At 46.8% G+C, this 26,870-nt stretch overlaps 1 protein-coding gene across 1 annotated transcript in view; it reads right to left on the reverse strand.

Moving 5' to 3' along the window:
• Positions 1–26,870, reverse strand: part of ARK2C (arkadia (RNF111) C-terminal like ring finger ubiquitin ligase 2C) — a gene marked incomplete at both ends in the record, with an annotated part of 50,681 nt that overhangs the window by 11,534 nt on the left and 12,277 nt on the right. The window lies entirely within an intron of this gene.

The following is a 26,870-nucleotide window of genomic DNA, read 5'->3' on the forward strand; positions in this document are numbered from 1 at the left end:
TCCAGGGCAGCCCAGCATGCTGGTTGGCCATCCAGGGCAAGAACTGGGCAAGCATCAGTTTTCTTCTCTGCTAAAAGGGTTAAAAAGAAAGAGAACAGGTCAGTTAACACCGATTACATGGGAAACACTGATTTTGACTAATAGTTTTTCTCCTCCAAAGAACATTGGAACCAAAACATATGTTTGAGTTCAACGTGAATTTTGGCTCCAAACTGAAGTGTGTAGTGATCAAAACTACGTCAGCTTGGTTTGGTTTTCCTGTCTTAAAGAGAAAAGAAGAAAACTTTTAATAGTGCCTGTAGCGATAGGTCAAGGGGTGATGGTTTTAAACTGAAAGAGGGGAGATTCAGACGAGGTATAAGGAAGAAATTGTTTGTTGTGAAGATTGTGAAACCCTGGCACAGGTTGCCCAGAGAGATGGTAGATGCCCCATCCCTGGAAACATTCAAGGCCAGGTTGTGCGTAGCTCTGAGCAATCTGGTGCAGTGGAAGATGTCCCTGTTCATTGCAGGGGGATTGGAACTAGATGACCTCTGAAAGCCTCTTCCCAGCCAAACCATTTGATGATTCTGTGATACAGCCTCAGTATTTTAGGAAAGGGGAAAAAGACAACTGTTTTCCAAAATATGTTGCATGGGCTATGAGCTCACTGAAGTTTTCAAAGCTTGCTGACTTTCTAAGCCATTCAAGGTATTTCTTTGCCTGTCTAAATACATCTCATAGGCAAGGAAATAATCTCTGCTCTAAGAAACTGTCTTTCGCTGGCTGCAGGGCATGAATGAGACCTTCCACCTCCAAAGGCCGGGACTAAGACCATGTGTCTTTGCTGAGACCCTTCAATAGCCCATCTTTGTGAGCTGCATGCAGGGAGAGGGTGGCTGCAGGAAACACAACAGCAACAGCTATGAGACCAGCCATGAAACTGATTGGAATGAGGAAGAAATGAGGTGTGAAAGTCATCTCTAGTGGAGCCTTTTGCAAAACATCTGTCACTGGATTGTACCTTGTTGGATAGGCCCTTGGCCCAATATGGCATGTTAATTTACAGGCGTCATGGTAAAACTTCTGGCTTTTCAACTAGGGAAAGATTCAACTCCAAGGTGAAGAATGGCTCGAGTGAAATTTTTATAGGTGTCTCTTTGCTGAGGATCAGCCCCAGAATAGAACATCTACCCTTTGGTGTTTTGAACACCTTCCTAAAAACCTCCTCTTCCTTTGTTAATCTTTGCCAGTGGCACAAAATATCCAGGAACAACAGCACCAGGAGACACTGAGTGTCACCCCAAGACATAGGCATCATGCCTTCTTCACACAGATCCCTTCTGCTCCCATCTCACGTCTGCCAGCAGGCAGGTTCAGTCCATCCCAGCAGCTCAGGGAGCCCCGAGTGCTTCCTGTTCATACCCCTATGGAAACAGAAGATGCACAAAGCATGTCAAATACCAGCAAGGGGAACAATGGGAGAGGACCTAACAGAAACAAATGGTTTGCAAAACTGTGTGAAAGTAATTATAGTATCCCTTAAATATAAACTAATCCTCCATAGTGCCCCTCTGAGAGAGGCAGCAGGTAACAAATACGTGTGCTACCACCAGCAGCACTTCTTGAGGTGATAATTCCTCATGCTGTCAGATAACAGTGTGATTCGACTGTGTCATCAATTAAAACCAGAGGAGGTGGGATCGGAACTGCCATTCTTCCATGACAGAGCTGCAAATACAAACCCAAGAGCCATTCACATACCCCACTCCCCCAGTACTGGTCATATTTGTTGCTGTCACAAATTCATTGTGAACCACAGGCATGTAAAGGCTGAGTAATGAAACGGGAATTCTGTGCTGCCCTGGCACATTGCTAAAGCTGAGTAACACCATAGTCATGGAGAGATGCCTCCTAACTGCTGTGTTCGTTGAGTACTTGCAAAGCAATTCATGGTGAATTGCTCAACCTTTAATAGCCATGGATTCCTCCCCGTGGAACGTTGCTACTGGTGAGTCATTTTACACCTCCAGGTCTTCACAGGGCCTGAAAACAAGGTGCAAGAGCAGGTGAAAGTGCTAGCCCCCCTGCACACCCTAACACACTAGCCTGTGACACTAGTGTAATTGTATTTCAGACAAAAACAGCTTAGAGTGACACAAGACAGTGAAACTTAAGTGGTATTTCCACACATTTACTGGGACACATTCTGTAGCACACAAGTAAAGCAAAAAAGCCCGTCTCTCATCTCTTGATGCCTGGTGCAACTTTAGCTAAGGATTTCCAGCCTTTTTTTTTGTATCTTGGGAGGCCTTAGTCTGGTTTAGTGAAGCATCTGTAGGACCTATCAAACTCCAGAGCTGCTAATTGCATCCTCCACGAGCCATATTGACTAGCAGTGGCTGCAGGAAGGTGATGTTGTCCTGGGATCAGCAAGGCAGAGACCTCTCAGCTCACTGAGCTTGAGTTTTGGTCCTCATCCTGCAGGAGGATTCTCCTTCTCCTTTGGGATACTTTGGTTTTGCAGGAAGAGAGGTCAGCCAGGTCTTGGATGGTTTTTTTTTTTTTGATGGCCTATCCCAAAGAAACCTAGCAGGGTCATCAGCTTTGCTGCAAATACCTCTCTTCTCCAGCTAAAGAGGGAGAGAGAAGCGCAGTGTCCTTGCTGTAGAGGTAACACAGTCCTCACTGGCCCCAAGAGGCTTTTGACCTGAGGCCAATCTGGAAACACGTGGCCCCATGTCCAGCCTGCTGGCCAGAAGGACCAACCTACCCTGCTGTGTGAGCCCACTGACGTACTCCTCCTGGGGGCATGAGTAGCTCCAACTGCTCATATCTCAAGCCAATATCAATATCATATGGAGCACTGATTTCTCTGAGCTCATTGTCAGGCTGCCCATCAGCCAGAAATCCTTCTTTCCTTGTCCTGTTGGTTCTTCCTTTTATTTAAGTGCTATTGTTGTGGCAGATGATGACAGCTCAGAGCAACATCAGATCAGCAACTCTGAGATGAGCAGTGCGTCACATCTGTCAGCAAAGCAGATGAGCTGTTGCAGTTTCGTGCAGGCTCCCATTAACTGGTTGAGGCCAAATGTCACTAAAATCAGGGACGTCTGTCTCAATGTAAGCATCTAAACTGAGCTATTTCTCAGCAGAGCACAATGTATTTCTTCCCTTCCCATAACCCTTTCTGCCCTCTTCACATTAGTTCCTCATGCTGTTCTGTTGACCATACACATTTGCAAGGTCTGTTTTTGCAAGGTCTGTTTTTGCAAGGGCTGTTTTGCAAGGGCTATTTTTCTCAGCCCTCCCATCCACCCAAGTTCCCATCATGGGCAACCCTGTTTGCTTTCCATGGTCTTGGCCTCAGCTAAACTCCAAAGACAGCTAATGTCTATGCTGCTTTTCAAGGCCGGGTTGGACAGAGCCTTGGGTGACATGGTTGTGACATCACTATGTGAGATGTCCCTGCCCATGGCAGTGGGGTTGAAACTTGATGACCTTAAGGTCTTTTCCAACCCTAACTATTCTATGATTCTATACCTAAGCCTAGATAATCCAAGTCTAAAAAGGGACACCTCACTCTAGACCATGTCACCCAAAGCTCTGTCCAATGGCCTTGAACATGACAGGTATAGAGCATTTACCACTTCCTTGGGCAGCCTGTTCTAGTGCCTCACCACCCTCACAGTAACGAACTTCTTCCTTACATCTAACCTGAACTTCCCCTGTTTCAGTTTAGACCCATCACCTCTTTTCCTATCACTACAGTCCCTGATGAAGAGTCCCTCTCTGGCATCCATGTGGCCCCCTTCAGATACTGGAAGCTGCTCTGAGGTCTCCATACAGCTTCTCTTTTTCAGGCTGAACAGCCCCAGCTTTCTCAGCCTGTCTTCATATGGGAGGTGCTCCAGCCCCTGATCATTATCATGACTCTCCAATCTGTGCTTTAATTCCTGATGCTGCCAGAACATGAGTACAGATCAGTAGTGGCCCTGGCTGGCCTGGCTCACCTCCACTGCTGCCATGAACACTGCGCGTTCACCGGGGTGTCAAGGACTCACCATGAAGCTGGGTTTGCTGTATTTCCCACAGCTACATAGCTTGGCAGCACTGTGACTGCCATCTCCCTACCAGCACCTAAAGCCCATCTTAAACTAAAAAGCCCTTGGGGAAGATTGCTTAATAGCTATATACAAACCACCCAAAACGCTTAGCTGGAAGACAGTGTTAACATGCTACAGTCTCAAACTGAGGAGGTATAAATTTGTTTTTAGAAAGGCAACAGATGACGCAGGCGTGTGGAGAGCTGAACCTGTTCGGCTGCTCACTGTTTCCACCCTTCCAACACAGCGGAAACCCGCAGGAAAACTCATCACGTCCGCCTCAATGCTGCTTTCTCACTTCCACAGCTTTTCCTCTTTCACCCCCTTCCAGTTCTACAGTTATATTTATTGTTTCTATACATTTTCTGAAGCAGGCTGGACGTTTCTCATTAAAAGAAGTGCTGTCGCTTCCTTCATACCCCCAGGTGAACCCTAACTTCATCTATCGTTGCAGGTTGGTACATGACATTGAGTCATTGTACTGGTCTGCTACTGGGTGTTTCTGTCACTGGGGAGTCTTCTTTAGCATCAGTCATGATTTGACTATGTCTGTGGGCATGCAAATTTATAAATCCAGCAATATTTCACTCATAAAGGCTCAAGGAATCTGAGTTCCCATTAAACACTGACCCATCTCAGAGATGAAAAGCCCGTGGGTAATCTCTGCAGGGGGTATGCTATGGAATTGATGAAAAGAAGGCCCCAGAAAGCAGAACTATCTATTTTCACCTGCTTTCCTCATGGCAATCACATATTTGATGCAGTCAGGCTACTGGTAAGGGACAAGGATGAGGCCTGGAGCTGGTGTTGGGTATAGGTATCTTGAGCAGGCAGCTGCAGCCCAGGGAGCCCGGTGGTTTTCAGAGCAAAACAGAATCTGTCTAATGCTGTCAAGCTGCCTGTGATGCATGTGCATTTTTCCCCTGGGTAAGGCAACCTGGCCAGCTTGTCAAGGCATTCATGGTCTGTGTGCGGGCATGCAGGGAATGGGGGGAGGAGGGGGGGGGGCACAGTGGGGAGGCTGGGGCTGGTTTTGCATCTTGATCCCATTGCTCAGACAGGGAGATGGCAGCTTCTGGCTTCACTCACCAACAGGCTTTGCCACCATAGAAGATATGCTCATTGCAATCAGAGCTGCGCTGGCTCAGCTGTTTCACACTGACTACAGTCCCCACAATGCCTCCTTCTGCACTGGGGATGCCGATAAACTCCATAAAGAGGAGCCATCAGCAGTGCCTTTCCAAGCACTGGGCTCTGCAGAGAGACTGCTAGGCTTTTAATAATCCAGAAGCCTGCAGCTTGTTTCCCTGGACATGCATTAAGATTCCCCACAGAGACAGCAATGAGGCGGGAAGTTAGCATCTGTCCCAATAGCATAGAGTGAGTGAAAGCTGAAATTGTAGGAGCAGCTCCAGCTTCATGTAGCACAGGAGAAGGACATCAGAGGGGCTTCACAATGTGTTTACAACCAACCTTCTAGTTGCCTGGTGTCATCAGCCATGTGTTAACCCTTTGCAAATTATATGTGAATATATGCCTCATTTCTGGCAGTGTTCAAGGCCAGGTTGAATGGGGCCTGGAGCAACTTGGTCTACTGGAAGGTGTCCCTGGCTGTGGCAAGGGGTTGGAATTGGATGAGCTTTAAGGTTCCTTTCAACCCAAACCATTAAATAAGTTAAACTGACTTACTAACAGGAAATGAGAGATGACAATGCACCTGAATAATACAAAATGAAAGAAATAAACCCCCAGAGCAAATCCATAGTATATTTAGCCATATAAAATTTAGAGGTCTTGAAAAAAGGGAGATATCATGCTGTCTCACTCCCATTATAGGACAGCAAACTGCAGGGCAAGGAAATAGGGGCAGGGAGGATCAAATAGGAGGAGGAAAGAACCTGAGAAAAATTTACCAGACAGGAAGGAATGTGCCTCACTTTCAGCACCTTCGCCAGCAGCCTTCTCATTTTATTTAGCAAATGGCAAGAACAGTGCCAAAAATAATAGGGACTGGGCTCAAATCCAGCCCAGGGTGCAGCCTGCTGTCCTGCACCTCTACTGCCATATAATAGGTAGTGCTGTGGCCAGGAAATGAGCAACCCCAGCACACAATAGCTATGGATAAAGAGCATTCTCATCAGTGTTATTTGTTTGGCCAGGCTGTGCAGTGTCAGGAACCAAGTCAGGATGGATACCTTGCATTGCGCAAAAGAATGGTCTGCTGTAGTTGGGTCTTGGGTGGAAACATGGAGTTTTGGAGGTATATCATCCTCCTGCTCAGTCTTGCACATTTGATGGAAAGGGAATACAAAGGACTTTAGAGAAACAGGGCTGAAATGGGCTCCTTCACAGACATTTAATGGGTCATTGACACCGAGTGTCTCACCTCTGAGGACCTCTGTGTAGGCACAGAAAAATACAACTTAGGTCATCCCCAAAAATACATAAACACGGACCTCAGAGACTGCAGATTGCCCCTGCCTGCTTGTACAGTCCCCATTCAATATTCTCTCATCCTAATTAAGTTTCTCATTAATTGCTGAGTGACATGAGCTGGCCTGGCTAGAGCACGGGATCATGCACACATGCACATGGTCCCTAACACTGAGCAAAGCATCTTCTCTCCTGCACACCATGGGGTAAAAGCACATTCAGACAAATGCACCCAAAAAACCTCTAAGGATTTAGGTTTTTTTTAGGCTCCTTTTAGAGCCTAGACTCAGCATCCAATGGCAAAATAAACCTGGAAATAACCAGTATTTATCAGTATATTTACTGATGCAATATATCAGTAGGGTTGGAGCAGTCTGGGTTAGAGGAATTCAGAGCAGTGGGAATGGAGAGCAGTGAGAGCTGGTGATGGGATACAGCCAGGCAGCCTGGCCCCATCATAGGAGAGAGACAGCTGTTTATACAGCTCTGGATGAGGGTTTTTTTCCTGCAACCCTTTTCCATTAACTTTAGGGGGAAAAAAAAGAAAGTTTTGTTGAAGATGATGTTTCACAGGAGAGTGTTGAATTCAGCAATATTTTCCGAGGAGGAAGGAGAAACACTTCAGCAGCTTTGCTACACTTAAATTCGTCTTTTTGCTTTTATATTTCGCACTTCATTTTAATTATAGCTTTAATCTCATGTATGGCATTCGAGGGTGTATTTATGATTTTTGGATCGTCACACCAAAGGGAAAAAAAGAAAAACAGCTAAATTTCATGGAAAGAAAACATTTTCTGAGGTTTAGTGGTCCCAGCTTCACTCCTGCAATCCCAGACTCCTGCATGCCTGGAGGGATGGGTGGCCCAGGCATCCTGGCATGATGTTTCCCACCCAGCCCAGCTTTTCCTTCCCAAACCGCCCCATTTCTCACAGTTTTGGGCCCAGCTCCTCACATCTGCCAGGAAAGTGTGGAAGGAACATGGCTTTGGAGATGTTGCAAAACCCCTCAGCAACTTTTTCATAACACTTCTCATTTCTGTTCGATCTGAAGGCATCGGAAAGGATGGAGGATGAACAGGCAAAAAGAATCACCCCTCAATGACCATGCTAAAAGCAGGGGTCACATCTTGGGTCTCAATGATATTTTTGGGCTACTCAGCCGTTTTCAGGGCTTATTCCCAAGTGAAACCTCAGCACTACCAAGGGCACAGAGGGTTTGGCTGGTACCTGAACTTCGAGGCAACTCCTGTGGCTTTGCTCATCCGCTATGCAACCCGTTGTGCTCAGCTGTCCCTTCTTCACCAGCATCATACCAGCTCTTATGTGCAACCCAAACCCTGTTTTATGTGACACACATTGGGAAAAGCAAACAAAACTGGAGATTTTCCCAGTTTATTGGCAGGCACGTGGGCTTGACAGCTCTTCTACAGGGTTTGGACTATTAGCCCAATTAAAAAAAAAACCAACAAAACCACGAAAAGCAGCTCCTTTGGTCAAAGGGGGCAAAAGAGCTCATCGATTTGTGGTTATAGTTACTAGCACAGTGTTACACTCATGTGAATGGGTTCCCAGCCTGGAAATGAGAAAATTAACGAGGGGAAGGAATTCATCCTCAAATTAAAAATAAGAAATCCTGACATGACAGCAGTCTGTTACTTCGCTCTGTCTGCACAGAGCAATGGGGAAGCACTTGGAGCAAGCCCTATCCCTACGCTTGGGAATGTAAAAATGTGCTGACTTGTGCGCATAGGATCCTTTGACTTTGACAGGCAGTAATATGCTGCAGCCAGTTGTTTGGAAAGCAAAATTCAGTACTTGAGTTTCCAATGTTTCCTTGTTTTCATAGTGTCCAAATTCCCCCACCCCCCTCCCAGATACTTGGAAGTGCTCAATATCTGCCTTAAAACACTCTTAACTCTTTCTAATAGCCAGCCAGGGGGTCTTGCAGAAGCTCCATCCTATATGTAAAGATAGTAGGACACTCAGAAATGAGCAAAAAGCCAAATCCATGGGGTGAAAAAAAAAAACAACAGCTAGACATAGCAAGGAGCTGGCAGGGTCTTGGGCGTCATGCTGCATTGCTCACAAACCCTCTTAATTCTGCGACAGCGACAATCAAAACCTTCCACTCAAAGGCTGTCAAATTTGGTGGGTCTGAAATCCGAATGCAACTTTAACCTTCCCCCAGAGAACATGTTAATGAGAAAAGCCAATGCCTTCAGCTGCCTTTTAAACCTGCTTAAGCAAATTGCTTTGTGATCCCACCTTGTGTCAGACCTGCATCCGCTCAGCATCACCCATGCCAAGCTGCAGCATCTCAGACAGGAGCACAGTCTTTTGGTATTCCCATACCCGACAGCCATTGGGGAACCAGGACTGATCCACAGCCCTGGCACAGGCTGCACTGCAAGGGCTACGGGAATGCAGGACAGAACTTCAATCCTATGCCAGCACATCACCTTCCTGTTATATCTCTTGTCCATAGGGATTTTCAGTGAAGATATTCTTTACTTCTAAAGAAAATACTCTTCCCTGTGAGGGTGGTGAGACACTGACACAGGTTGCCCAGAAAAGCTGTGGCTGCCCCATCCCTGGCAGTGTTCAAGGTGAGGCTGGACACAGGGGCTTGGAGCAAGCTGCTCTAGTGGAAGGTGTCCCTGCCCATGGCAGGAGGTTTGAACTGGATGACCTTTAAGCTCCCTTCCAACACAAACCAGGCTGGGGTTCTATGATTCCAGGATTCCCATCCTTCTTTCCACTTACTATTTAAGATGGGAAGGATGCTTTTGGGGGCATGGTTTGTCTGACCTGCTTTAAACCTCCCTGCTAGGGAGACATTGGAGCAGCAGTTGAGACCTGTCCTAAAAAACATAAGAGGAGGCTGCTTTGGGTGGGTTATTCTGCATCAATCCCATACATCTCCATTTTCTATGCACTGATTTTCGTCCCTCCCTGTGTTTTAAATGGGACTGTAATAACCAGCTGGATTTTCATGCTAGGTTTGTTTATCTACATCTTAAACACAGAGGTTAGAGATCCCACCCAGCACATCCCTATGGATCCATAGGGAGTGCAAGTGACTGGGAGTTGGGTTTGGGAAACCTGTGGAGTGTTTCAATACTTCTGGGAACAGAATGTGAGGTTGGATGGCTGATGTTTTGCAGTCCAGCGTTTCTCTTTTGCTGGCTGCCTGGCAAACCAGCCCCAAAGCCAGAACTTTTTGGCAGCGAAGCACAACTCTGAGTTTTGTTTTTCCTTGCATCTGCAGAAACGTGCCACCAAAACCAGCTGCCTGACCCCACGGGGACAACACAGCGCTGGGGAGTGGTAAGAAGTTGGGCTGGCTACTAAAGAAAGGGAGGTGGTAAGTGCTGTGTGTGTCGTTAGTACCTCTATTAATGCTGAGATCTAATAAAGATGTAGCGGTGAGAGGCAAAGATGGGAGTCAGGACATAGAACATCCCCTTGCAAAGGGGTTTGTTGATCCCATGTTGCAGGCCACCTGCTGGACTTGATCTTAAACCCTGCAGACACATGTCAAGTAGGGTGCAAAGTATTTACAAGGTTACACGAGACCCTCAGTGGGGCCAAGAGGGCAACTTTTGCAGCACTGAGGTACCTGCCACCCAGGGAAGCCAGTATACTGCATGGTCCCCTTGAGGTTTTCAGAAACCACCCAAAAAACACACCAAAAAGTGCTCATCCTCACTCCACAAGGCAGAAGGTAGCAGCCATTCAGCAGCTGGCATGTCTTCTAAGTGACAATACACAGAAGACAGGAGCTTCTTACAGTAGCTGGGGTTCAAAAAATGAAGATCACCTCTTAAGAGAAAGCAGAAATATTCCCAGTAGCAAAGGTTAGTAAGTCCCCTGTACAGCACTCTAAGTTCCTATCCCGAGTCCAGGATCTCAGCCCATAGTCCAAGAACAGCCTTCAATAGACCTCTTTATTTAATTAACCTAAAAGATTTTGGAGGTTAGACCATGACTGTGCACTGGTTGGAGGTGCCATGCAGGGACCTGTTTTGCACCCCTGGCAGTAGTCGGGACCACGGTCCACCCCAAACACCAGGGCTGAAGAGAAGCTGCATGAGATGTGATGGGTGCTGGCAGTGAGCTGAACTCAGGTTTGGGATAACGCCATCTAACACAAGTCCTGCCATGCCACATCCACACAACTCCCTTTTTTATGCTCCAAGAATACGAAGTCTGTAGCTAAGAATCAAAGATTCTGGAAGTCTGTTCCCTATTAAACTTCATATCCCAAACTTTATAGGTATGTGTTACACCAGGAGAAAGAGCGCTAAACATAACGTACAAGTAAAACATCAGTCTCTCGACACGGAAATAGCTCTTACTTTACATTTCTGCATGAGGTCCTGGCATGAGTTAGTGCTGCTAAGCCATACTGTAACAACATATAAAGGAAAACTTCATCCAGACAGCAAGAAATATGCATTTTATACAGCTAAATGGAAAGACATCCAAGAAAAACCATACAGGTCTGATTTGCAGCTGGGAGGCTATGCGAGTGAGAGTGATTTTTGGTAATCAGCAAACCATGAGCTCCCAGAGCCCCAGCAGCATCTGAAGGCACAAGTATTTGTTGTATAAAAAGGAGGAGGTGGGCTCCCTTGGGAGCAATAAGCCTCTTATACTGATGCCAAAGGCTAGAAGAAGGCTTGGAGAGAGGCCCAAGGGTGCCATGCACGCACCTCTGGAGCGAGGCAATGCTGGGACTCCACATCAGAAAGACCAAAGATGAAACCATGGTTGAGTAGAGCCTAAAATGGTGCCTTTCATGAGTTGGGCAGGGGGAGGTTCATCAGCCTGGTTATGAGCCTGACAAAACCTAGCTGAGACTGACCTGCAGCCAGCACAGACTGAAATACCAGGCACCACGCACCCACAGCAGAAATCCCCTCTGGGGCACCAAGGCTGATAAATCCCATCATTGATAGCTTCTTAAAGGACAACCCCTCACTTAGGCTGGGATTAATATGGAGATGTAGGATGGAGGAAGTGATAACAGCTGTCCCTTCCAGCATGAAAGTCAACCTGCTTGTGGGAAATTGCCCTCCTGCTGAAGTCAAGGGACGCTAATTGCAAGGAGCTCACTTTTCCATCATGATGGGAATAGGAAATCAGGTTCCTGTTTATTCCATCAAGAATATCCATAGAAGTGGCCTGGCAGCTACCAGGTAAGAGGCTGCAGCATCTCGCTTCCCTGCAGCTGGATTCTGAAACATCCCAACAAGCATGTGGCATCCCTGAGAGAATTAAGGCTAAGTCAATGTTTCTGTCATCAACCCCACTTTCAAGGGGCTCATAACTCTTGGCGTTTGTGCTCTCATGATGCCAGAACTTGGCACAGAAGCACACAGACCAGATGCAGTTTTATTAGGTAATAAATAGCTTAAATCTCATAAGCCCTTTTTTTTTTTTGTGTGTGTGTGTGTGTGTGTCTTTCTTGTTTTTGGCTTAAACTTGTAAAATGGGAAAAGAAAAATGTGTGGGATATTTTTTTTCTCCTACCTTCCAATAATTTTGAAAAGCAGCTTATGCTGATTAATGGCTTTTTTTCCAGATACACACACAGTCCATACTGCTATTTCTCAGACATTTTGCCTTTTTAATATCTGCTCTTTTAGGGGTTCAATGTCCTGCACCCAGCAGCGTGCCAGCATTGCAGCCTGACATTTCTGGGGCTGACTTGCAATGCTGGATTATTCAATCTCTGGCACATGAAGCCTGATGCTCAGGAAGAGTTAAAACATGGCAAAATTCCCCAAGCTCTTTAATCAGGGTCAGTAACATTTTGAAGACGGATTGCTGTTTTAATTACGGCCCTGTGACATCCCAGTCCTCTAGAGTAAAAATAGTTATTGCAGCCCAGCACTATTTAACCAGCTCCAGGGTGAGCATAGGTTTTCATCAGCTATCCACCAGGATTTTAGCACTTCCAGATTTACTCCACACTCAGACTTTGCTCTATGGAGGCCAGCTACTTTCCAGTGGCCAAAAGCCAAGGAGGCAACCCAAGCCCCCAAGCCCGAGGGCTTGGCCACCCTTCAAAAGTCCACCTCAGCTGGAACAGAATGAAATAGCAGTGATTTTGCTCATAGGGTCAGCTCCAGACATTGGAGGGTCGCCAGAGGGATGCTGGTGCTGTTACCCAAATGCTTTGCTGTCTGCAGGGCTGGGATTTTTGGCAAGGGACGATGGGGGCTGCTGGGTACAGGAATGTTGCAGTGTAATGGGGAGCTGGGCTGGTGTTGGATCAGGGTCATGCAACATGGCCCAAGAAGAACCCTACACGTTACCTTAGGAAAATGTGCTTTCCATGGGGTGCAGATCCACCCATTTTCTTCTCTGAACCGTGTCCTTATTTGCTCAGAGGAAGGACTGAAGGCAATTCTGCAGTGCTGCAATGTTTCTCCCAAAGTGCCCTCCCACCAAGTTATCCATCTCAACACCAAGCTTGCAACCCAACAGCAGGCACAGAGACTTCCCATGCAATCATCCCACATCACAGCCTCCCCAAATCCCAGCAGATCCAGTGAAGAATTACTTGCAAAAGAGGTATGGGGAATTTGCTGGCTGGAAGCAAGGCAGGAGGCTCATGCTGCAGAGCATTTGTCCCTTGTCCCAGCCTGCCATCAAACCCTGTATACATATAGGCTCCAGGAGGAATCGGATGGCCCACATATGGTATGGATTTGCACAGGATCCTGGTGACTCAGAAGAAAAACTCCCAAATATATAGGTACACTTTGGGCCATCTGTCCACAGGCAACACCAGCAATAAGCCACAAGGCACATTATAAAGCAAGTAGGACATGTCACAGTGAGACATCTTAGTTTTGCTCATGTGAAACTACTCTGACATGGCATAGAAGCTGCACCCAAGGAAGAAGCATCCTCCTGCTGCAATGAGGCCATTGCAGGGATTTTTGACAGGCTGAGAGAGCTGGGTTGGGTCAGCCTTGAGAAGAGAAGGCTCCTTAAGGGGAGACATTAGAGCAGCTCCAGCGCCTAAAGGAGCTACAAGAAACCTGGAGAGGGGCTTTGGACAAGGGCCTGTAGGTAAAGGACAAGAGGAATGGATTTAATTGCCAGAGGGGATATTGAGATGAGCTCTACGGCAGAAGTTCTTCCCTGTGAGGGTGCTGAGGCAGTGGCACAGGGTGCCCAGAGAAGCTGTGGCTGCCCCATCCCTGGCAGTGTTCAAGGCCAGGTTGGACACAGGGGCTTGGAGCAAGCTGCTCTAGTGGAAGGTGTCCCTGCCTGTGGCAGGGGTTGGAGCTGGATGAGTTTTAAGGTCGCTTCCAATGCAAACCAGTCTGTGAGCCTATGATTTTTTGGTGGACAAACTGCAACACTGCCTCCAAAGTTACCTCCAAGCACAGTACGGTCTTCCCACCTCTCACTCATGTGAGATGTAACCCAGGTCTCACAGCTGAGTCTCTAGAGAAAACACATGGCATGGTCCTTGGCTGGGAAGCATTTGGCCAGTGCCAGGTGTATCTGCTGCAAATCATAGAATCTCAGACTGGTTTGGATTGGAAGGGACATCAAAGTTCATCCAGTTCCAACCCCCTGCCATGGGCAGCAACAAATTCTACTAGACCAGGTTGCTCAAAGCCTCTTTCAGCCTGGCCTTGAACACTGCCAGGGATGGGGCAGCCACAGAATCCTTGCATGCTGGCTTCAGCCTGTCTGTAGGAAAGACAGCTACAATGTCCCTGTGCTTGCAGTCAATGAATGGCTTGGATTTTTTTCCCTTTTAGATTTAAAGGCAACACAGTGCCAGTAATTAAACTAATCTAAGGCAGGGAACAGCCACCTGAAACAGAAAAGCTGTTGCAGTGCCAAAAGATTAATCCACATGAATATTAGACATTGAAGCTACCAACAAATCCAGAATGAATGAAGCTGGGTGGAAGGGAGGCCCATACGCAAACCTACAACCCTGGTTTCATGTCTTCGCCAGCTGCCATGAGAGAAACAAGGGGCTTGAGCAGATGAGGACATAGGGGAAGAGGACAGGGACCCCAAGAGCAGTCTGCTCCCTCCTTCAAGCAAAATACAGCCTCCAGCAGTCTGTTCCCCACCAAATTAGGTCAGGCTGAGCTAACTGAGCATCACAGGGTGGGAAACTGGATGCAGTGTCCTCACATCACATCAACCCGTCAGCTGGACATGATGGCCACTTCATGGGATGGGGAGCACTGGATTGCTCCTGGGAGGAAAAAGTGCTTCTCAGCATGGGACAAGCCAGACTAGGCAGCCTTAAGTCACCTAATGGGGGAATTACCAAAGCAAAGCCAGGCAAGTTTATCTCCCTTTACCTTTTTCTGTCAAAGAACTGCCTCCTCCTATTGCACACAGGAGCAAACCACCTGCCAGGACCTGAGCTGACCTCCCAGTATGATTTTTACCATTCCTGACAACAGTTTTGCCAAGCCCACTCAAACGGAAACATTTTACTGTCTCACATGGGTTTTGTTTTTATTACATCTACCTTGGAAACCTGCAAGCAGAGCAGGTATGGTGAGGCTACACAGCTCTCAGACCCGCTGGACTAACAAACCCTTTGGAGAAGCCTATTAGCTGCATCAGGTTGCCATCATTATCTTGCTTTCCACAGGCAGGCTTGCTGCTGAAAAACAAAACTGGCATTCAGAGGGAATTCAGCTCCTGCGGCTGTGGGTGATGCTCTTAACAGATATACCAAAATGAGATGATGGTTTTGATTACAGGGTAAGAAGTAACTTGTAAGTTGTTGTTTATAGGGCTGGTTAGGTGCCCTGTAAATACAAGTGGTGGCAATGACTGGAGACTGTTGAGCTGTCACCCTCGGGGAGGAAGGTGAGATGCTGTGGCAGGGAAAGTGTATGTCTATGTCCCCAGGGCTTTCTGCACTCCAGACACTTTTAACTGATGCATCCACCCACACGTTTTCAGGACCAGTCACTACCCACCACATCTGAGGTGAGATTTCTCTCATGCTGGTAGGTTATTTCACGTTTGCAGGATGTTTCATATATAGGCTCATAGTGGTTTTAACGGGTGTGAGGTTCAACTGCATCTCAGACTCCTGGTCTTAGTCCTCTGGAGGTTGTGGGAGACCCAGTATCAGAAATTGGACTGGGGAAAGATTAGTGAAACCAGTTAGACCAGCATCAGCACAAGGAATTTGCCAGTTAATTAGCACAATACTATTAAGGGAAGGTTGATGGCCTTGGGAAGAAGCCTTGTTGAGCTCTCTCAACAAGAGCCCAACTGATGCAAGTTAAACTGATGCTCTGATTGTGCTTATTCCAGATGAAATTCCAGCCTAGTCCAGCCCAGTTCCTGCACTGGCACCTTTTATGTCATACAAAGCATTTAAAAGACCAGATTTCCAAGCAAATGCAGGAGCGTTGGTCTAACAGAGCTATGTCCCTTGCCATTCCCAGGAGCTGGGGTGGGAGGCAGGCAGACAGACAATGCTCTGTTTCACAGCTGCTGATTAAACAGCCATGATGATGCTTGGCTATAAGCCAAATTAATTAGTGCTATCCACATGATCTACAAGTCACTTTCGGCCTTAAAAAAGCCCTCCAAAACCCAAGAATTTTAGAATCATAGAATAGTTAGGGTTGGAAAGGACCTTAAGATCATCTAGTTCCAAACCCCTTGCCATGGGCAGGGACACCTCACACTAAACCATGGCACCCAAGGCTCTGTCCAACCTGGCCTTGAAAACTGCCAGGGATGGAACATTCACAACTGCTCTGTGCAATCCATTCCAGTGCCTCACCACCCTTAAAGAATTTCTTCCTTATATCCAATCTAAACTTCCCCTGTTTAAGATTTAACCCGTTACCCCTTGTCCTATCACTACAGTCCAAAATGAAGAGTCCCTCCCCAGAATCCCTATAGCCCCCCTTCAGGTACTGGAAGGCTGCTATGAGGTCTCCACACAGCCTTCTCTTCTCCAGACTGAACAGCCCCAATTTTCTCAGCCTCTCTTCATATGGGAGGTGCTCCACTCCCCTGATCATCCTCGTGGCCCTCCTCCAGACTTGTTCCAACAGTTCCATGTCCTTTTTATGTTGAGGACACCAGAACTGCACACAATACTCCAAGTGAGGTCTTACAAGAGCAGAGTAGAGGGGCAGGATCACCTCCTTCGACCTGCTGGTCACGCTGCTCTTGATGCAGCCCAGGATACGGTTGCTTTCTGGGCTGTGAGCGCACACTGAAGCCGGCTCATGTTCATTTTCTCATCAACCAACACCCCCAAGTCCTTCTCTGCAAGGCTGCTCTGAATCTCTTCTCTGCCCAGCCTGCAGCTGTGCCTGGGATTGCTCCGACCCAGGTGCAGGAACTTGCACTTGGCATTTTCTAAGTATATTTCCACACACCTTGCTGGCCTGACATTTTCCCTTGAATTTGCTGTTCCTGAAGCTGTATCTCTCTTTCACAGGGGGCTTGTGCCATTTTTAGATGCTGTGAGTCTGAACTCGTGGCAGAAGGAACTCGGAGCCTTTATAGCTCTTGGCCTTTCAGAGGGGATGGACTAATCTTTGGCTGATATTTAGCAGAGGCTCGCAGCACTGTACACAACCTCCTGCTTGATGTTGTGATGACCTTTCAGCTTCATTTGTGAGGCCATCTGAAATTTGTTTCATTTCTGTTCCTCTGCAAGGCCTTCAAGCAGACTCTTCATATTGTGGCAAATCATGGCACACCCAAATTAGCTGTTTCTATGCTTAAATATCACAGGGAAGAGGATGGCAAAGACCTTGCACCCAGTGCAGTGAGAACTGGGTTAGAGAATGCACCTTGATTTAGGGAGGAGGAGATGGGAACTGGGCAGAGAACAGAGCTGGCCTGGGCAGCAGAAGCAGTTGGTGGTAGACCTAAGGCCAGACTTAAGTATTTCCTATGAAAAGGTGTTTGTACAAATGCAGGTTGCTGCCATGACATTTCCTTCCCCACTGCCTTTTGGTGATACTTCGTGGACCAAAGCCACCTTTTCCCCTGTGACGACAAAAGGTCTCCTTCATCACACGTGGTTTGCAGGGCATTGTCCGATATACCCCACCCAGGGCTCCCACACTTACCAGTATGTTACCATTGCTAGCAAGATGAACCAAAGGAGAACAGGGCTGAGTTTCTACCAGTACCACCCCAGAAAACCTTTTTCACCTTACATTACCCATTTTTCCCAGCAGCAGGCAGTTTTCTGCATTGCAGACCATGGACACACACGGCCAGGAGTGGGAATATCCATCCTGAAGGATACTGGAGAGCCCCAGGGATTTGTAGACCATAAGATAGTACAGCTTTGTGTGTGTGTGTATGTGTGTATATATATACATATATATATAATCACTCACGCATCTTAGGGAATGGAGACCTTTCCTTCCCAAAGGATGACAGAGCACCTTTTACAGTGTCATGGGCCTAGATGCTTAGGAGGCATTTAGGAAATCATAACTCCACATTTTATCTGCCCCTGCACTATCCCAGGGCTCCCTTTTGGCTCCAGAGACGTGTCTTTGTCTGCTCCAGACTCAGGAGGTGTCATGCTTTTCCCTGCCAAACATCTGGGGTGGTGGACTCGTTCTCCAATTTTACTTACTCCGTGGAACTCATGGGAAGAGGGGAATTGGCAATAAACCTGGTTGACACTCCCAACCCAGACACCTACTCATACCTCTTAGCTTTGGGACTCATTGGGCAGGAACTTACTGGTACTGGGTCACAGTAAGAGTCCAAAGCCCTGACACACAGGCAGAGATTTGTGCTTCTTCACATAGTCTCAAAAATCCCATGGGAATGGAAGAAAACAGCCTCAGATCCACCCAGCTTGTGACCCAGCTGCATGGATGTTCTTGACAGTGGACAGCCTCACTGAGGGAGCATCTCAAATCAGAGCAAGCTCCCAAATCCCCAGGTATAGCATATCAAATCAACCTGATGTATGCACTTTCCAGTGCAGCAACAGCTGCAACTGAGCACTGGGATAAGGGGTAACCACATCCACTCTGGGCATCCATGGATTCTTAGCAAAAGGCCAGATGAGGACTGTAGCTAGCCCAATCACTGCAGGTAACACAGGAGGGAACCCATGGGGTGATGGGTGCATCAGGAAAGACCTCATGGATGAGAGTCTTGGGGTTAGAGGGCCTGTGCACGTCAGCAAAGCAAAGGAAACCAGGAGGATGATGGCGATGGCTGCAGGGCTGGAGATGCACCCACCCAAATGGGGTCAGGAGCATCTCAAAACTTTCCCACCAGTCCAGGATATATAGACTATATCACGCTCCTCCCATGGAACACAAGAGCCTAAAGGAACCTGTGCAGCTGCAGAGTGTGAAAAATACACTTTATTTCCTCTAAGCCCCAAGGATTCACTTCCATGTGTACTACAAATGTCCATAACTTTTACTCTTATTTGTGGCAAGATCACAAATCAAGAACTCACAGGAGGTGTCAATTTAATGGACAACCATAGTCAGAAAAGAGTTCAGTGGCCAGCTACACGATATAACATTTCCTTCAACAACAAAGTCAGGACAGAACCTCCCAAAACCAAGCTGGAGCTGAGGACAAACACAATCTCCTCAAAATGGGAACTGCAGCCTCAAAAACTTTTGGACTCCTCAGCACCACATGAGGTCCAGTTAGTCAGAACAAAACTAACAGGCAACCAAAGAAATCTGTCTTTTCCCACATGACATCCTTGTCTCTAAACTGGAGAGACATCAATTTGATAGGTGGACCACTTGGTGGATAAAGAACTGGCTGGATGGCTGCACACAGAGAGTTGTGGTCAATGGCTCGATGTCCAGCTGGAGACAGTAACGAGTGGTGTCCCTCAGGGATCGGTGTTGGGACCGGTCTTGTTCAACATCTTTGTCGGTGCAAAAGGTTGTGATCCTGCCCCTCTACTCTGCTCTCCTGAGACCTCACTTGGAGTATTTTGTGCAGTTCTGGTGTCCTCAACATAAAAAGGACATGGAACTGTTGGAACAAATCCAGAGGAGGGCCACAAGGATGATGAGGATACTGGAGCACCTCCCATATGAAGATAGGCTAAGAAAGTTGGGGCTTTTTAGTTTGGAGAAGAGAAGGTTGCATGGAGACCTCATTGCAGCCTTCCAGTATCTGAAGGGGGCCTACAGGGATGCTGGGAACTGTAGTGATAGGACAAGGGGTAATGGGTTAAAACTTAAACAGCGGAAGTTTAAATTGGATATAAGGAAGAAGTTCTTCACTGTAAGGGTGGTGAGGCACTGGAACGGGTTGCCCAGGGAGGTTGTGAATGCTCCAACCCTGGCAGTGTTCAAGGCCAGGTTGGACAGAGGCTTGGGTGCCATGGTTTAGTGTGAGGTGTCCCTGCCCATGGCAGGGGGGTTGGAACTGGATGATCTTAAGGTCCTTTCCAACCCTAACTATTCTATGATTCTATGATTTTTACTAATCACTAAATTTAATTTATTTAGCTGTCTTTTCAGGACTAAGGCTTTGCACTACAGGGCCTGTATTGTTTCCACTACAGCCCACTGGTGTCCACAGAAACTTCAAATTAAATATTGGTCACACATTAAGGTCAGTCAGCTCAATTCCATTAACAAGTGTTGGGAATCAGCACCCCTGTAATGAATGCTGCTCATGCCTCCTAATGATAGAGGCAGAGGAACCAGGCAGTACCACTACATAGTGATTGGCACCCCACTGACACCTGTGACCACAGAATCTATGTCAAAAGTCCCTTCATCTCCTACATATCATGGCTTAAAGTTTTCTTGACCTGTGACAAACCTGTATGAGCTACAGTCGAAAATTAGAGAGAAAAAGAGGGGTAAAACACAACAAAACCCACAAAAAATCCCTACCAAACCCCAAGAAATAGATTTCAGCAGGCTTGTTCTGTCTCAGCTTCCTCACCCCCAGGCCAAGTATTTCTGCTCCTCCCTTTATGATCATGGTTAAAAGCTTTTCATCATGCAGTCTGCCACAAAATTGGGTATGAAGGATTTGAAGATGCTACAAGATCCTTCCTGATGCTGGACTCATTGACGTTGGGTCAGGATAAGTCCACCTCAGTCAGACCTATTGGGTCACCCAAGGGAAAAGAAGGACCTACAAAACCATCAGAAAACACTTTTCCTGCTCTTTAGCACCCAAACCCAAAGGTGCAGCCAGCTCATCTGTATACCCAGCCAGCACAAGCTGCAGCTTTTTCTAGAGCCTAAATTTATCAAAGCCCCATTTGGGTATCAGTGTGAGAATTATATCCACTATGTAACACAACAGGGAGAAGAAGCTGACTTGGTCTGAATTCAGGAGTTCTGCGGCTGAAGCAAAGTGACAATTTTAGTTGTGTGTGACTACCCAAGGTCTAACTAGCTGTGTGCCCAACACCATCATTTCAGAGACATTTTGAGAGCGTAATTAGGGTGAAGGAGAAGAGGAGGTGGGGAAAAGGGTGAAACAGGTCTTTAAAGCACTACCACAGCATAAGGAGCCTGGGTTTCAGGCTGTAAGCTGTCATGTCATTATTGCTGAGGCATTTGGGAGGCTTATAATAGCTCTTTTACTCTGCAAAATTCACCCTTCCTAAAGGAAAACATTTATTCCACTCAAGTATGAATAAGAGTTAAACACATGCAGATCAGTTTAATAGTGTAACTATGCCTATTAAAGTGACTGTAAAACTAACATCAAGGCATTTCACATTAATTCCCTCTCAGTGACTCCAGATCTGATTTGCTTCAGTAAATCCCCTGCTAGCAAGAAGTGGCCGCAAGTCTCCATTGGCCCTGTATCAGCTGGCATTGCAGAACACTGCTGTCAGACTCAAAAAGTCAAGATCTATCAGTTACACAGGGAAAGCAAACCTATTGATCAGAGCAGCTAAGGAAGGAAGTCATACAGTTAGTGTCAGCAGCCAGGGTTTTCCCCCAGATCATTATTTTTAAGCAGGTTTTATAAAGAGATGGAGTCTGAGTCACTCTTCCCACTACTGTAATGGGTGACCTTGGGAAAATTCTTCCCCTTGGATTAAAAACAAATAATGTTAAAACCATTATTAAAAATATATATATGTATCTGTGACACTAGGAAAGAGTTGAGCTTTGTACTTTTCATCCAAAAATCTCAGCTTTGTCAGCTGTTTCATTTCTAAATCTATTTCCTGAAGAAAGCAGAAACATCTGGCCAAGCTTTTATGGCTAAACACAATTCTTCAGACATCTCCTGTAACACATTTCCTCACCAGTGACCACAGAAAGGAGGATAAAAACCAGAAATCCACTTTTCCCCATCCACATTTACATTTTATCAGGAATTTTACCTACAAAGAAGCAGAATCATCTACATTTTCCTTGTTCCCTGAAATTTATACCCAGTGGACAGCGAGATGGGCAGCTGTGTGCTGTACAGATGGAGAAAGGAAAGTGGAAGACCAAAAGCACATACTCAATCTTAGGGAAGACTGCAGGGTCCAGCCTGATATCTGTGGAGATGGGGGTCAGCATGTTGTGCCCACTGCCCACCTGAACCCACACATGCCATTTAGATAAGCAGGAGCATGTCCAGCACTTTGGGAAGAGCCAGTTTCTGCTCCAGGTGTTGGACACAGCCCGGTTGCTTGGCCTTGCACCCATGCAGATGTGGCCATGGAATTGGATTTCTCTTCTCACGCAAAGTCCTCTTGTCTGGAGCAGACAACCCCAGTGCAGAACGGAAGTGTCCAACATTGAATTTTATGACAGGGAAGAGCACATCTGTCCCTTCCCAGATGAATTATTCTGCAGTCCTACTAGCTGGGAGAAAATGCTGGGGTTTGTGGTTCTTTTCAGAGCAACTTCTGGGGCAGATGGGTATCTGCCTCCACGTTACAGCTCTGAAAGAAGCACCACCAACATGGAAGAAGTCTCCTTTACCCTTGCAAGGATATACACATACTCATACAGAGCATGGTACCTTGCACAGCACTTCTGCATCACGCAGAGCATTTCAAAGGCTGGAATGAAAATAATCCTGCGTGTACATCTTCCATTTACATTGTCAGCTCACCACAGAACTGAACCATTAAAGAAAGCAGGAAAAGATTACTGGATTTTTCACAGTACTAACCACTGAATCCAGGAGAAGACTTCTGCCTGAGATGAAACGCTACAGCATGAATAACAGTGAGCCTTGTAATGTCTATTGGATGGTGGTTCTGGCAGATATCAAGCAGAAGAGAGGGAAGGAGCAATTACAGAGGTGTATTTCAGAATCACCCCAGCTCTGGAATATAAAAATAAAACATCTTTTCAAGCCACAGAATTTGTTAAGTCTTCAGAGCTCCCAGTTACAAACAGAAAGGAATTAAAGTTGGGATCTCTATTTCTCGGTGATGTTAATTAAAGCCTCCAGAGCACCAGCTGAGCCACACACTCCATTTCTAAAATGCTTCTCATGCTTTTGAGAAAGATGGACTACAAAGCGTCTAATCCTCTTCATACACTGAGAATTTTGACCAAGCAAATCAAACCAAGCTCCATTAGAAGGTGCCGGCTGGCTCAGAGGTTGTCCATGATTTGGCAGATGTGTTGTCATCTAGAAGAGATGCCTGTAGGCAGTCCCTGAGCCCTTACACAGAAAGCTGGAGGGGAAAATCCTGATTCCTGACATTCTAGAGTGGGAACATTCATATTTTTTAGAGAAACAACAAAAGATTCCTCCTGGCACCCTGGGTAATTTAGTCTTCTGCTGTAATAGAGCATGATTTCTGCTTTCTGTGTTACAGGGTAACAGCACTGCAGTGTAAAGCCTCACTAGCATTAACCTGCTTGTAGTTTCAAATGCAGAAATGCCCTGGTATTACAGGTGCAGCTTGGGCAGAGTCACCACACTCCTGAATGCCCCATCTTCCTCAATGACAGGTGATGGCTCATTCAACCAAAGCTCCTAGACCTTGCGAGCAGCTCAGCTTGCTTACAAAGATCTCTTTTCTCTTAATATCGTGGAAACCAGTCAAAGGCCAACCCGAGCTCCTGACTGGCTTGGATGCAGTGAAGACCCTAATTTCTTCTAACCATTTACCAAGCTGTGGTGATGAGCATCTCAAGCCTGCAGTATAGGACCTCTCTCTGTGTTTCGTTGCTTTTCCTTGACTTTCTGGTCCATCACCCACTGCCCTGGGAGCATCCTGCTGTGTTGCCCTCTCTCCTCCACCATTACCCAGCACTTCCACACCACAGCTCAGCCAAAACCTCTCCCACAGATGCAAATTTACCAGGAATTTAAGCCCTGCTCTTCTAAGAGAGCAGGACACCAGAGGTGGAAACCACCTTCCTCACCATGGAAGGTGGTATGCACATGTACACAGAGAAAGCAACTCCTACAGCTAAAGGTCTGCACCACTGCCAGCCCCAGGAGACATGGGGAGCAGACCCCTCATGGCACCAATAAGAACAAAGCACTTCTCAGTGGCTTTTTGGTACCTGAACTTTCACTAGCACTTTGCATTTTCATGTTATGTCCCGGGCTTTTATCCCTTTTTTCCCTTTTTTTTCCTTCTAATCCACAAAGGTTCATTATATTTGGGCTTTCTCAAAGCCCTCCAGCTCCAGCTCCCTGGTATGATGTGGAAGTTTGAGTGTCACGGCATCACTAGAAGTGGAATTGTTGTTTATGCTGGGAAACAAAACTAAAATAAAAACAAGCTGGAGCTGGGTCTGTTCATGGGCTGGAGGGGAGCATTTCAGCTGCCAACTTTGCAGACTAGCAGCCCCATTAAACTTACCTCCAACAGGCTGCATTCAAAAAGGTCTCCCTAGAGCCTTCTGCAGTGGTGACATCTCCAAGCAGAGTTAGTTGTTGGGTGCCCTGGTACATCCCTCTTCACTTGCACCATCCACCTTCCCCCCAAGGGATGCTGCGAGTGAGTTGGGTTTCTGCAAACAATGTCCACCTCTCTGTTTGCCAGGGCATTGGGAAGGGGCTCTTGTTGGATCCCCGTTCCCATCATGGGCCAGTGTGTACATGAAAAACAGGAGGTAGGGAAGAGGAGAGGAACCATGCTCTTTGTTCAATGTGATAGAAGAGCAGCAGCACTTTTGCACAGGTATTTTCTGCAAAGCATTCATCAAAACCACACACACACCCCCACACCCAAAAGCAGTGGTTTTTTAGAAGTGAAGCTGGATGAGAGATATGCATCCAGAGCCCACTTGGTACCACACCATGGTGCTCCTTTCCCCTGGCCAAATGACTAATGAACCACGGTTTAAAGCAGATACTCCAGTTAAGAGATAGACCTCCCCATCACTGCATTCCCAGCACCAGTTATTACAGCACATCAATCACAGCCATCTCCTGATGCAGCAGGCAGAGGACAGCACTTGTTCTTCAGCCTCCTCTTCCCTTCAGCCCACATTGAGCATTCCAGAAGATCCTCCATCTGCGAGAAACTTCCTGAATGTCACTGAGGTCTGGCCCTTGATTTTGTTAGTGGGGCTCAAAATCACTTGTTACAGGAAGAACAGAGTCACACTGAACACCTAACAAACATAGAATCACAGACTGGTTTGGGTTGGAAGGAATCATCCAGTTCCAAGCCCCTGCCACGGGCAGGGACACCTTCCACTAGAGCAGCTTGCTCCAAGCCCCTGTGTCCAACCTGGCCTTGAACACTGCCAGGGATGGGGCAGCCACAGTTTCTCTGGGCACCCTGTGCCAGTGCCTCAGCACCCTCACAGGAAAGAACTTCTGCCTAAGAGCTCATCTCAGTCTCCCCTCTGGCAGGTTTAAGCCATCAGAGCAAATATTTCATATTTCAGCTTCCCTAACAGCACCCCAACTCCTTCCAGGAGGAGTTTTCTGCCCAAAGGACAGGGCATTTTCCTTGCCTCACTGCCCCTTGGTCCATGTCCGGTTTTTCTAAGCTTGTAACGACCTCCTGGTAATATTTTCCTTCCCAAGACACCCCTGCACCCTATAGAAGAAGCACTCAGATAGCCTCAAGTGCCATCCGGGTCTGGCAATAGAGGGCTCTCCTTGCAGATGATCCAGGGCAGGAAAGTAAATCCTTATCTCAGAGTGCTTCTGTGGCCTCTTTTGGCAAAACACCCAGGATTTCCACTGGCAAGTTTGTAATCACATGTGCCAAATTGATCTTTCCTACTCAAATCAAACAAAGACATGGAAAAAGAGCTATTTGTTTCTGCAGGCTGAAGTAACTCAGGTGGATGAGCCCAGTGAAGAGCAAAGCAGTGATTGCACATTCCATTCAAGACCTCAGCTCTCATTTTCAGTTTGGAAATCTCCTCCAGTTCTCACAAGCCTGGAATCCCACCTTCATTGCCAACAGAGGCAAGAAAGAAGGAGAGGCAGGGACTGATGCGAGCTTCCTTGTTTTGTAAGGACCCAACTACCTTTAGTGACTTCCTGCACTGGGTACACATCCTTTGCTTCTCCAAAATTCACTCAGGCATTAAAGCACTTTCTGTTGATGAAATCGATCAGATTTCTACACACTCTAAAGTCACAACGTGGTTTCATGGTACAATAACATAGAGGACTGGGGCAGCCTATTCCATACCGTTTCGTGCTTTCCATGTGAGTACAAAACACCAAAACCATCTCTAGGATATAAAAACTGTCTAAGTGAAACATCTTTGTACAAAAAGCCCACCTGAGATGTTATGATGAATAGGTCTTATTCCCTCCATCCTGTTGATGCCATTTCATTTTCTACAGTAAGATAGCATTTCACTTCTGGAGTTGTGGCCTATTTCATCTCCCTTCAAATGAGCCATATAAAAGCCTCCCCCTGCCCCACTCATTATGCTGAAAAACTCAAAGACAATAAAAAGCCAGGAAAATAAGTTTTCAGCCAGTGAACCAGAAAATAATCATCACAATGAAAGCCAGATATCTCTGTTTTCACACAGCTCCAGTCCCTGGCAACTCGGATTAATAGATGTGCCATCAGCTCAGCTACTGGTCCACCATCCGTCACTCATCCGTGCACCCTCAGACTGCTGCTGGGACAAAATACCCCTTGCTTTGGGGCTTAGTTCCTGTACAATAACATATTTTCATCTCGCATCTTCAAGGAAGAGCCTCAGACAAGAGTTTGGCCACCTCTAGTTAATTTAATGCTGGAAGGAGTCAGGCAAAGAGCTGAGCAACAGAGGATAGATGATAGGTTTTGCTGCTACTTTGATAAGAGCTGGAAGGTACAGAATCACTTAACTGTTTAGTCTGGAAAAAGATGTTTAAGATCATCAAGTCCAACCATTCCCCAGCACTGCCAAGGCCACTACTAAACCATGTCACGGGGGGCCTCATCTACAT

Source organism: Psittacula echo (assembly GCF_963264785.1).
Source record: "Psittacula echo genome assembly, chromosome: Z".
NCBI lineage: Eukaryota > Metazoa > Chordata > Aves > Psittaciformes > Psittacidae > Psittacula > Psittacula echo.